Here is an 11,451-nt window from a genome sequence, read left to right as displayed (position 1 = left end):
TCAGCAATAATCATAGGTTTAGGTGAATAGTAGTCCTTTAAGACTTTAACTATGTCCACATAAGCTTATCACCAGATATGGCAAGTTGCATTATTCTGCATTATAAATTAAATGTTTTTGCACCCATCAAAGTCAGAAAACTTGGAACACAAATTTCATCTGAAATTCAATTTCCCAGTACAAAATATTCAAATCTTTCAGTATGAGAGCTCCATCGCTCTGTCATTTCATCATGTGGCCCCATGCTTTCAAACATTGGCGCTATTTTCAAACAATCCTATTCTAGAAAAGTGAACTAGTTTTATTAATCTCTGTCCCTCGGTGTCTCTTATTTGTTTTATTTAACCATCCCATTCTCATTCTCTCCCCTTGGATCCTTCATTCGCCTCACTTCCAGTGCAGGATATTCAAATCTATCAGGGCATGAACTCCATTGCTCGGTAGTACTTCAGTAACTAGTTCTATCCGTCCCTCTCTCTCTCTCTTATTTGTTTTATTTAACCGTCCCATTCTTGTCATCTCCTCTTTGATCCTTCATACACCATACTTCCGGCATCCATTTTTTCGTGGTGTCCTTTTTTCATTCACCCACATTACACAGTGGTACATCGCCAGTTTTGCACACGGACTTTTCTTGCCGAAAGGAACAAAACAACAAATGTCGCGTGAGGTCCTGTCATCCCGTCACTGGTTGTTATGTTTGGGAAGCCGGGTGGCTGTGAATGACACACACGAGAGACGGAGAAATGAGGAATGAAAGTGTAGTTGTTTATTTTACTCGTGAGTGATCTACCCAGAATGCCCTGTCACATTACACACAGTGTGTAACACACAGGGAAGCCTGACAGCAACCCGTAAGGGTCAAAATATGCATGAATACATAACAATCCCAGCAACAGTTCTCAGCAATTCCTTTCAGAATTTACTTTGATTAAATGCAGGTATGTGTTCATGAAGTTACAGTGCAGTGCTTATTGAGGGGATGCAAGAAAGGAATGTGATCAGCTTCATAACTCATGGGGGTCGGAACTGTTTGTTCTATGAGAGGAAGGTTTTACAGAGAACTCAGCTTCAACATAGTTTTACTGAAGGATTTGGAGTTTTGACCTCTGTCTGTCTCTGAATTAAGGGCTCCACAGAGTCCAAGCTGCTGCTAAATTTTGATTAGATCATTCAAATAAAAAACCTTTCAAGAGAGCTGCTACTCTTAAAAAAAAGACTGTGGGAAGTGCTGGCAAAGTATTGCATATCTGGAAATCTACAACAAAACAGCAAATTCTGGAAATACTAAGAAGGTCAGACAGCATCTGGAGAAGAAAGGGAATTAACATTTCAGGTAATTGACTTTCCATCATTTCAGTAATATGAAGTATTTTCCTCTTAACAGACACTGCTTAACCTACTGGGTTTATACAGAATGTTCTATTTTATTAACCATGTGCTTACTTCTGTCTTTAGCTGAACAAATGCTCAGTGGATGACGATAATAAGTCTTGTCCAAAGCCAAAACAGATTAGAAAGTGAGTAGAATCTTTTGCCTTATTGTCATCACTGGAAATGCTAAATCACAATAACTTTATTGATCCCTGAAGCAGAGAGGGTATATAATAAAGATATATAATGAAGCAAATTATTTCCTACTCAGTAGTTTAATACCATTAACTGTCTAGTTCTTGAATGGCTACATGGATCAGAATCAGGTTTAATATCATCAGCTTGCAGTATGTCATGTAATTTGTTGACTTTGTGGCAGCAGTAAAATATAACATGTAATAATAGAGAAAAACATGAATTACAGAAAGTGTATAAATATATTTATATAAACTAGTTAAATTAAAAAAGTAGTGCATAAAAGCAGTGAGGCACTGTTCATAGATTCAATGACCATTCAGGAATTGGATGGCAGAAGGGAAGAAGCTGTTCTTGAATCATTGACTGTGTGCCTTCAGGCTCCTGTAACTCCTTTCTGATGCTTCCAATGAGAACAAGGCATGGCTTGGGTGATGGAGTTGGGGGGGTGTGGTGAACTACACGCCCCCTGCTGACTGCTCCTGTGGCTCCTCCCACAGACCCCTGTATAAAGGCGATCTGAGGCCTGATCCTCTGCCTGTCTCCAGGACGTAGTATGATGGTCACTCACTTCTGGTTCCTTCTTCCAGTCAATAAAAGCCGATATCTCGCCTTACGTCTCAGAGTGAGTTATTGATGGTGCATCGGGGGGGGGGGGGGGTCCTTAATGAAGGATGCCATCATTTTGAGGCATCGCTCTTTGAAGATGTCCTGGATACTATGGAGGCTAGTGCTCGTTATGGAGCTGACCGAGTTAACAACTCTCTACGGCTTATTTTGATCCTGTGTATTCCCCCCACCCCCACCGTACCAGACAGTGATGCAGCCAGTTAGAATGCTCTCCATGCCATATCTGTAGTAATTTGTGAGTGTTTTTCGTGACACACCAAATCTCCTCAAACTCTTAATGAGTTTATGCCTTCTTTGTAGCTGAATCGATACTTTGGGTCTAGGATAGATCCTCGGAGGTAGGGAAGGTTTAGAGTGATACGGGCCAAGCATGGGCACATAAGACTAGCTTAGGCATGATCTTTGTCAGGATGGATGAGTTGGGCTGGAGGACCTGTATCTGTGCTGTATTGCTCTTTGACTAGATAGTGTGCATTATAGCAAGCATAACATCAAAGATTTTTGCATCAAAATATTCATTGTTAACTTAACTAAATAGTTTGTCAGAACCTGACATTTTTGAATCTGAAATTAAAAATAACCAAGCTGAGAGATGTGTCAGATATAATGAGATCTTTTGAATAGAGCTCGACCAGATGAATTCATTGCAAAGGACCTCCTGGCTGACATCTAAACGTATGTGACTTTCAACATTTCAGCATTTTTCTGTTAGCCCACAATATCCCAATACTGATAAGCTACAAATGATTGACTATGCAAAATTTGGAGCACCAATATATTATGACTTTCTAAAATCATGCAACAGAAATTAGTCTGAGCAACACACACACAACGCTAGAGGAACTCAGCAGGCCAGGCAACATCTATGGGAAAGAGTAGAGTGAATGTTTCAGACTGAGACCTTACATCAGGACTCCAGCATTTTGTGTGTGTTGCTTGGATTTCCAGGATCTGCAGATTTTCTCTTGATTGTTGTTAGAAATTAGTTTGAGCTTCTTTTCAGAAACATAATGAGAATTACAAGATGTGGCATTCCCAACAAAAAAGTATGTTGCTTCTGACTTCCTCTCCAACCTCTGGAAGAGTACTTTGTTGGCATTAACTCTGTGCAAAGTGGCAGCAGGCACAGAGGATGAACCTGGGGAAATGGTGACTCTTGTGGAAGTGGAGAGTACTTCTTCGATTTGTAACTCTATAGGAAGGTGATGTTCAAAAGAGACACATTTTGATTGTTGGTTGCGGAGGTTATTATTCTTGTTTATCAGATGGGCAATGTATCAAAAGGGACAATTAATGGGTGCTGGGTTCAAAGTTCAGATAGCCTGGTGTTAACTTTGCATGGCCACAGACGCAATCAAAAAATAGGTCCTGCAATTTTTGCAACGTACAGGTTGTATGCAATCTGTCCCATGTCGATCCAATATAGCATGTGCCTATTTTTTACATGATGAATGGATATAGCATAGACCAGCTTTTGCTCCATAAGTCTGGAAATTTAATTCAACCTTTAAAATCCATAGAGATAATCAAAGGCAGTAATGTACAACAAGGTGATGTAATTGGTGCCGTGCCCGGAGTTCTTTAAGATCTCATAATTAATGTGGTGCTTCATGCCATTTTGATGTGAAGGTGATTAACAGAGTGGAAGAAGATAACTAAACAAAATAAAGAGCTGCAAATATAACTAAGATATAACAAGAACAAGATATCTGCTGCAACGCTGCCTAATCAGACGAATGATTGCTTTTGTAACATTAATGGCCAGAAGGTCTATATTACATAATTGGAAAGAAGTAAATCCTCCTACCACGTTTCAGTGGCTTTCTCAAACTATTTCTTATCTGAGCTTGGAAAAAATTAGAAGCACTATTTTTGACTCATCAATTAAATTTGAAGAAACTTGGAGACCGTTTATTCGACATTTTCATATGAATTAATTTGGCCTTTTCCAGACCTTCTTTCTGCTTATTCATGTTCAGGTATGGAGTTCCGGAGTTTGTTGACACTATCATATACTTGTAAACTATTATTATTGCCCATGTTAGTTTAGTTTAGTGTTTTATTTTTCTTAATATATACTTTTTTCACATATTTTCAAATTTTTTCTTCTTTTAATGGTTATTTTTGTTTTTTTTCATATATAATCATATGGACTTGATTGATTAAGGTATTTTTTTTTCTGCTGATGTTTAATAGGATATTGTTATCTTTTTATCAATGTGACTTCATGTCTATTGTATTCATAATTTACTCATTATTATGTTATGTTTTTTTTATATGTATATATGAAAATCAATAAAAAAATTGAAAAAGAAAGAAAGAACACTGCCTAAATATTCATTGTCTGCAGCAATCTTTACCAGGCTCTCACTGTCTCCCTGATAACTATGTTTAATCCTGACACACTGAAATGATACATTAACACCCAAGTGACCCTGTAACATCTTCCAATTATATCAAATGTTCTCCTCTCCTGAACTCTTTTTGCACTCTTTAGTATGCATTTTAAACAGTAACCCCAGGTGCTGGAGGATTGCCAGGAAGAAAAGATGGGAACAGTGAAAGAGACATCCTGTTTGTACATACTTGGGGAAAGGCGGAGGCAGATGGAGTGTGTGATTGAGTAGGGAGCTGGTGGAGGGTGAAGAACTTGTTTTCAAACTTTAATCTTACTTCAAATACATAAGTGGTAGATGTCTACTCTGGGAATTGTCTGTCAGGGCAAGTCCTTATGCCATTTTTTTTGCTTCTGTCATCAGTTAAAGAGTCTCCTACCTGTCCAAATGAATAATAAGCCTATGGAGAAGTTGGCTCAGACCTTGGAGCGAGGGAACTTTATGAATAAAATATCTTCATGAAAAAATTTTCACTTACAGTGTGTGTGGTTGACTTCGTAGAGAAAGTAAGTTAAATATATTGTGAGCTTTGTAAGATCGCCATGAAATGCTCTGTAAGTTTAGATAGTACATCATTGGGCAAGAGAATAACACACACACATACACACACACACACACACACACACACACACACACACACACGTAAATGTATTTCTGAATATAACACGTTTGTGATTTTTTATTGAACAGTTCAACATCACAATTATTAACGAAAGTCTGAGAGTGGAAGTGAAGTTAATGTCTGCCTGTGATCACTGCAAAAGGCCAGCAGGATTGTCCATGGCTTTCCCTCATTCAAAATTCCCCTCCGTCTCATATTTAGTGTTAAATCACAGGGTAATACTTATACTGAATTCAGGAAAAAGTATGGCAGCTTCTTAATCATTACACACCTCAAATCCCAAACAATGCCTATATAACAATGCAAATTAGGAACTGGAAAATTATTTCCAGGATGCCTGTACCAGAAAAATGAAATCAGAGTCAGAGTTGTAGTCATAGAAGAGTACAACACAGAAACAAGCCCTGCAGCCCATCTCGTCTGCACCAAAGCATTCAAACTGCTACTCCCATTGTCCTATACCAGGACCATACCCCTACTATCCATGTACCTATCCAAACTTCTCTTAAATGTTGAAATTGAACTTGCATGGACCATTTACACTGGCAGCTCGTTTCACACTCTCATAACCTTCTGAGTGAAGAAGCTTCCACTTGTGTTCCCCTTAAACTTTTCACCCTTCACCCTTAATCCATGACCTCTAGTTGTAGTCACACCAAAAAATTGTAAACAATTACAGGATTTGTTGTGACATATCTTCCATTGATATGAGTATTAATTATTTTATATTTTAAAACTTTTAGCTATTAAAATTAAAGTGATTCTTTGTCAATTCACAGGCAGTAAAATACTAAATCATGTCACTGCTCTTTACATATATATTAGTCAATAAAACTGAAATGCAAACAGCAAATACAAAAGAAAGTTAGACAAGAGGACAAAATGCAGAATTCATTAAAACAACATGGCCATGACTTAAACCAGAAATCATAGACAGAAATAGGATCACAGAAGTTCGCAGTACAAAAGGTCAATCTATTGCATCTGTACCAAGTCTTTGCTAGAGCAATCTGAACCTAATCCTCCTGCCCTATTCATTCCCCTAGAACTCTGTTTGTCTTCCTCTGGTTCAAATGTTTATCTTTCTATCCCTTAAAACATGCAATAGTCTCTTATGCAATTATTCCCTGTAGTAAACAATTCCATGGTCTAACAACTAACTGATTATTTAAAATTCTCATCCTTGTTTTTAAATCATTCTGTAGCTTCACCTCTTCTTATCTCTTTAACCTCTTCCAGCGGTTTAGCCCTCTGAGATCTCAATGCTCTTTCAGTCTTCTCTCTTGTACATCCCTGGTTTTCAAATCTCCAGTTTAAGTGGGCGTGCCTTCATCTGACTGAGCTTGAAGCTCTGGAATTTCCTCTCGGAGTCTCTGTGCTTTCTCCTTTAAAGCACTTCGTAAAACTTGCCTCATGTTTCTTCACGTGTTCATTTTGACAAAGCTCTTTAGGATGTTCTGTTACCTGAAGTGAGCTAAATAAATACAAGTAAACGTCTGTTTTTAATTTAAAAGTATTTTCCCCATCACCACTGACTCTGAGAGACACTTTTATCTGTATGATAGAAAAGCTTTTCCCTTTTCATCCATGAAATCACTTATTTTGTTTCTTCAGTGGAAAATGGAATACATTTCCATAATCCCTTTTTATTTTTAAAAATTCTGTTCACATTTTGCATTCTGATGCATGCACTCCCATCTTGTACAGACACTTTTATAGAGACTTATCAATATTAAATGCAGAAGCAGACCATTCAATCCATTATGGCTGTGCTGACCCATTAAATAAAGTGTAATTTGCTTTCTCTCTGCTATAGAAGTTAGCCAGAACAGTGCTGATTTCTTTTATTCAATGTAACTAGTCATCTTCCCCACAGGAATGTGGTTTATCAGAATATATGCTGGAAGAAGAATCAACAGAGGGAGATGTTAATACAGAAAATCTTGTTTGAAATTATTCAGTAGTTATGAGTGAGTAGCAAGCATTAATCAAAGTGAGAGGCAGTTCAGTTTTATTGACTAATCTGTATTTAAAGGGCATTGACATGATGTTATATGTTACTGCCTATAACTTGACAATTTACCCACTTTAATTTTAATTGCTAAAAAAATTGAGATATATTGTAATTAAAATACATACCAGTGGAAGGTATGTCACAACAAATCCTCTAACAGCTTACAATTCCATTTTTCTGGTACAGATATTCTGGAAACAAGTTTGTTATAATTCAACGCTCACCGATACTTAAAGCCATCAAAATGAGTCATTAGATGTGGAACAACGTACAAAGGTACTGGAGGAACTCAGCAAGTCAAGCAGTATGTATGGAAGGAAATCAACATGCGATGTTTTGGGGTTGAGACCTTGCTTTAATATTCATAGATGCTGCCTGACCAGCAGAGTTCCTTCAGTGTCTTTATTGTTTCAGAATCCCAGCATCTGCAGTCTCTTGTGACTCCAGTTGGGTGTGGGACATTCTGTTTCTGTACCATTGTGATTATACAGGGACGACCATAGATGATCATGTTAAATGGCACTTATTGAAATCCTCATGAGGAGATTAAAGAAAGGATTTTGTGGTCATCCCCTGTATTAATATATTATTAAGGACATTTCCTTCCACTAAGTGGACTGTTCAGGACATACAAAAAAAAATTTACAATTGCTGGAAATCCAAGCAACACACAAAAACTGCTGGAGGAATTCAGCCAACCGGACAGCATCAATGGAAAAGTACAGTCGACATTTCGGGCCGAGACTTTGATTGTAGTCTTTTCCATAGGTTCTGCCTAACCTGGTGAGCTCCTCCGGTATTTTGGGCGTGCTCTTCAGGACAAGTTCATTTTGTCACTTAATGGTCTGACTGTTTAATTCTGCAAGATTACCTGTCTTCATTCAAATTGTTAAAATTAAGTAGGTAAGTACAGTATAGCCAACTAAATATGTAAAAAATCCTTTATTGATGTCTTTGTGCTTAATAAATATAGAAAATTACTGTTTTGTTGAGTGTGGGAAACAGAGGAGTAGATTCTCCAGAAGGCATGTTTGTGATGAATAAAGAGCTTTTACTGTATATCTACCAGCTTCATTGTCACCAGTGACTCAGTACATAGACAAAACAATAGTTACTATTTTTATGACAATCACTTTGGATATGCTCCTACTTTTTCAAGGTAAATCCATGTCAATATTTGAACCTATTAAGATCAGCAACAGGTATTTACATTCCAAAATCCGTACATGAGAAAACAAAATGAATAGTGTTTGTGTGTTCAGTTTGGGTTTCTATGGATAGTCTGTTGATATTAAGGTGGATAATTAACTGAAGCTTAGTGACAGCAACAAATACATTGTTTTGGCAGTTAGATTTATAATTACAATCTGCATAATAAGCAATAAGCCATTTTGCCAAACTAGCTAACCAGGTAAAGTTGAAATTGAAGGTTAATTTCTACATCTGTATTAAATAGACATACAAGTTTCTGACTTGTCCTGTAATGGAAGATATTTCAAAAATCAATGTAATTAAACTTAGTAACAGGGATTTTAGAGAGTAAAAGTTGTTTTCTCTGTCCTGATCATTGGCAGAACAATGCTGATTCTTTCTATTCAATGTAACCAATCATCTTCAGAATCAGAATCAGGTTTATTATCACCGGCATGTGTTATGAAATTTGTTAACTTAGCAACAGCAGTTCAATGCAATACATAATAATATAGAAAAATAAATAAATAAATAAATAAATAAATAAATGACAGTATATGTATTGTATATTGAATACATTAAAATCATGCAAAAATAGAAATAATATATATTAAAAAAGTGAGGTCAAGTTCACAGGTTCAATGTCCATTTAGGAATCGGATGGCAGAGGGGAAGAAGCTGTTTCTGAATCTCTGAGCGTGTGTCTTCAGGCTTCTGTATCTCCTACCTGGTAACAGTGAGAAAAGGACGTGCCCTAGGTGTTGGAGGTCCTTACTAATGGACGCAGCCTTTCTGAGACATCGCTCCTTGAAGATGTCCTGGGGTACTTTGTTAGTATCCAAGGTGGAGCTGACTAAGTTTACAACCCTCTGCCTTGTCTTTTGGTCCTGTGCAGTGGCCCCACCCCCACCCCTCCATACCAGACAGTGATGCATCCTGTCAGAATGCTCTTCACTGCATATCTATAGAAGTTTTTGAGTGTATTTGTTGACATAGCAAATCTCTTCAAACTTCTAATGAAGTATAGCCACTGTCTTGCCTTCTTCATAGTTGCATCGATATGTTAGGACCAGGTTAGGTCCTCAGGGATCTTGACACTCCGGAACTTGAAGCTGCTCACTCTCTCCACTTCTGATCCCTCTGTGAGGATTGGTATGTCCTCCTTCATCTTACCCTTCTGGAAGTCCACAATCAGCTCTTTCATCTTAATTACTGTGACACCATTCCACTAGTTGATGTAATTCGCTCCTATCTCTATCTGAGATTCTACCAACAATGGTTGTATCATCAGCAAATTTATAGATGGTATTTCAGCTATGCCAAGCCACACAGTCATAGATATAGAGAGAGTAGAGCAGTGGGCTAAGCGCACACTCCTGAGGTGCACCAGTGTTGATTGTCAGCAAGGATGAGATATTGTCACCAATCCACACAGACTGTGGTCTTCCAGTTAGGAAGTCGAGGATCCAATCACAGAGGGAGGTACAGAGGTTCTGTCATTTATCAATCAAGATTATGGGAATGTTGGCATTAAATGCTGAGCTATAGTTGATGAACAATATCCTGATGTAGATGTTTGTATTGTCCAGGTGGTCTAAGGCTGTGTGAAGAGCCATTGAAATTGCATCTGCCATTGTCTTATTGTGGCGATAGGCAAATTGCAATGGGTCCAGATCCTTGCTAAGGCAGGAGTTCACTCTAGTCATGACCAATCTCTCAAAGCATTTCATCACTGTAGATGTTTGCGCTACCGGGCGATAGTCATTAAAGCATTTCACATTATTCTGCTTAGGCACTGGTTGCTTTTTTGAAGCAAGTGGAAACTTCCGCCCATAGCAGTGAGAGGTTGAAAATGTCCTTGAATACTTCCGCCAGCTGGTTGGCACAAGTTTTCAGAGCCTTACCTGGTACCCCATAGGGACCTTCCGCCTTGCGAGTATTGAACCACTTTAAAGACAGCCTAACATCAGCTTCCGAGACATAGATCACAATGTAACCAGGTGCAGCAGGGACCTTCACAGATGTAATTATATTATCCCTTTTAAAGCAGGCATAGAAGGCGTTGAGTTCATCTTCCCCACGGGAATGCGGCTTAATAGAGTATTTGAGGAAAGAAGAAGACTCAATAGAAAGATACAGATTTGTCAGGCTGAATCAGAGGAAGTTTCAGCCTTGTCTCAGAGACTGAAGTCAGGTATCTCAATTTGTCAGTGGGTCAGTGCTATCTGTGGTTAAAAAGGAGTTGTGACAAAATTTATTCTGCACAGTTCAAGGTAAGATGCAGTTGTATTCCTCAAAAAAATATAAAATGGCCAGTCCTTCCTTAACTTTAAATTCATTTTATGCTCCCACTGGGGCTATTGATTTCCAGAAGCCAATGAACTTTATGCAGATAACTAAAACTAATGACAATTACTATATTTTCTTGATCAACTACTTTCATCTTTTCTGTTTGACAAATTCTCAAAAGACTCAAGGGTTAATGATTACATCTATTGGCTTTTGCATAATGGTATGATTCTCATGGATAAGAAAGGATTCCAATTGATAAACTTTTAACTTGTTTCCAACTATTACCACTGAATTTCAGAATCAGAATCAAAATCAGTATTGGGTTTAATATTGCTGGCATATGTTGTGAAATCTGTTAAATTTGCGGCAGCAGTACAAAGCAATACATGATAACAGAGAGAGAGAAAACTGTGAAATATTATAAGTACTTACATATTAAATAGTTAAATTAAATAAGTAGCTCAAAAATTAAAAAAAGTAGTGTGGTAGTGTTCATGGGTTCAATGCACATTCAGAAATCAGATGGCAGAGGGGAAGATGCTGTTTCTGAATTATTGAATGTGTGCTTTCCGGCTCTTGTACCTCCTTCCTGATGGTCATAATGAGAAAAGGGCATGTTCTAGGTCAGCCTTTCTCAATCTTTTTGCCCTGAAGGAACCTTTGAAGTAATTTTTTGGATTCAGGGAACCGCTGCATAAAGTTTATTCAATCTAGAGCTCACAGTACCTTAGCATGAT

At 37.8% G+C, this 11,451-nt stretch overlaps 1 long non-coding RNA gene across 1 annotated transcript in view; it reads left to right on the top strand.

Annotated features, from left to right (window-relative positions):
- The first annotated feature begins 760 nt into the window (after window positions 1-760).
- The window catches only part of LOC132390810 (uncharacterized), a 33,630-nt gene continuing 22,939 nt past the window's right edge, over window positions 761-11,451 (top strand). The window contains exons 1-2 of the long non-coding RNA XR_009511015.1: window positions 761-1,336; window positions 1,459-1,520. This is a non-coding gene — a long non-coding RNA (uncharacterized LOC132390810). The remainder of the gene's footprint in view (window positions 1,337-1,458; window positions 1,521-11,451) is intronic.

This window comes from Hypanus sabinus, chromosome 3, assembly GCF_030144855.1.
Source record: "Hypanus sabinus isolate sHypSab1 chromosome 3, sHypSab1.hap1, whole genome shotgun sequence".
In the NCBI taxonomy this organism is placed as follows: Eukaryota; Metazoa; Chordata; class Chondrichthyes; order Myliobatiformes; family Dasyatidae; genus Hypanus; species Hypanus sabinus.
The sequence above is the reverse complement of the archived record's forward strand: the minus strand, read 5'-3'. Positions and strand labels throughout refer to the sequence as shown.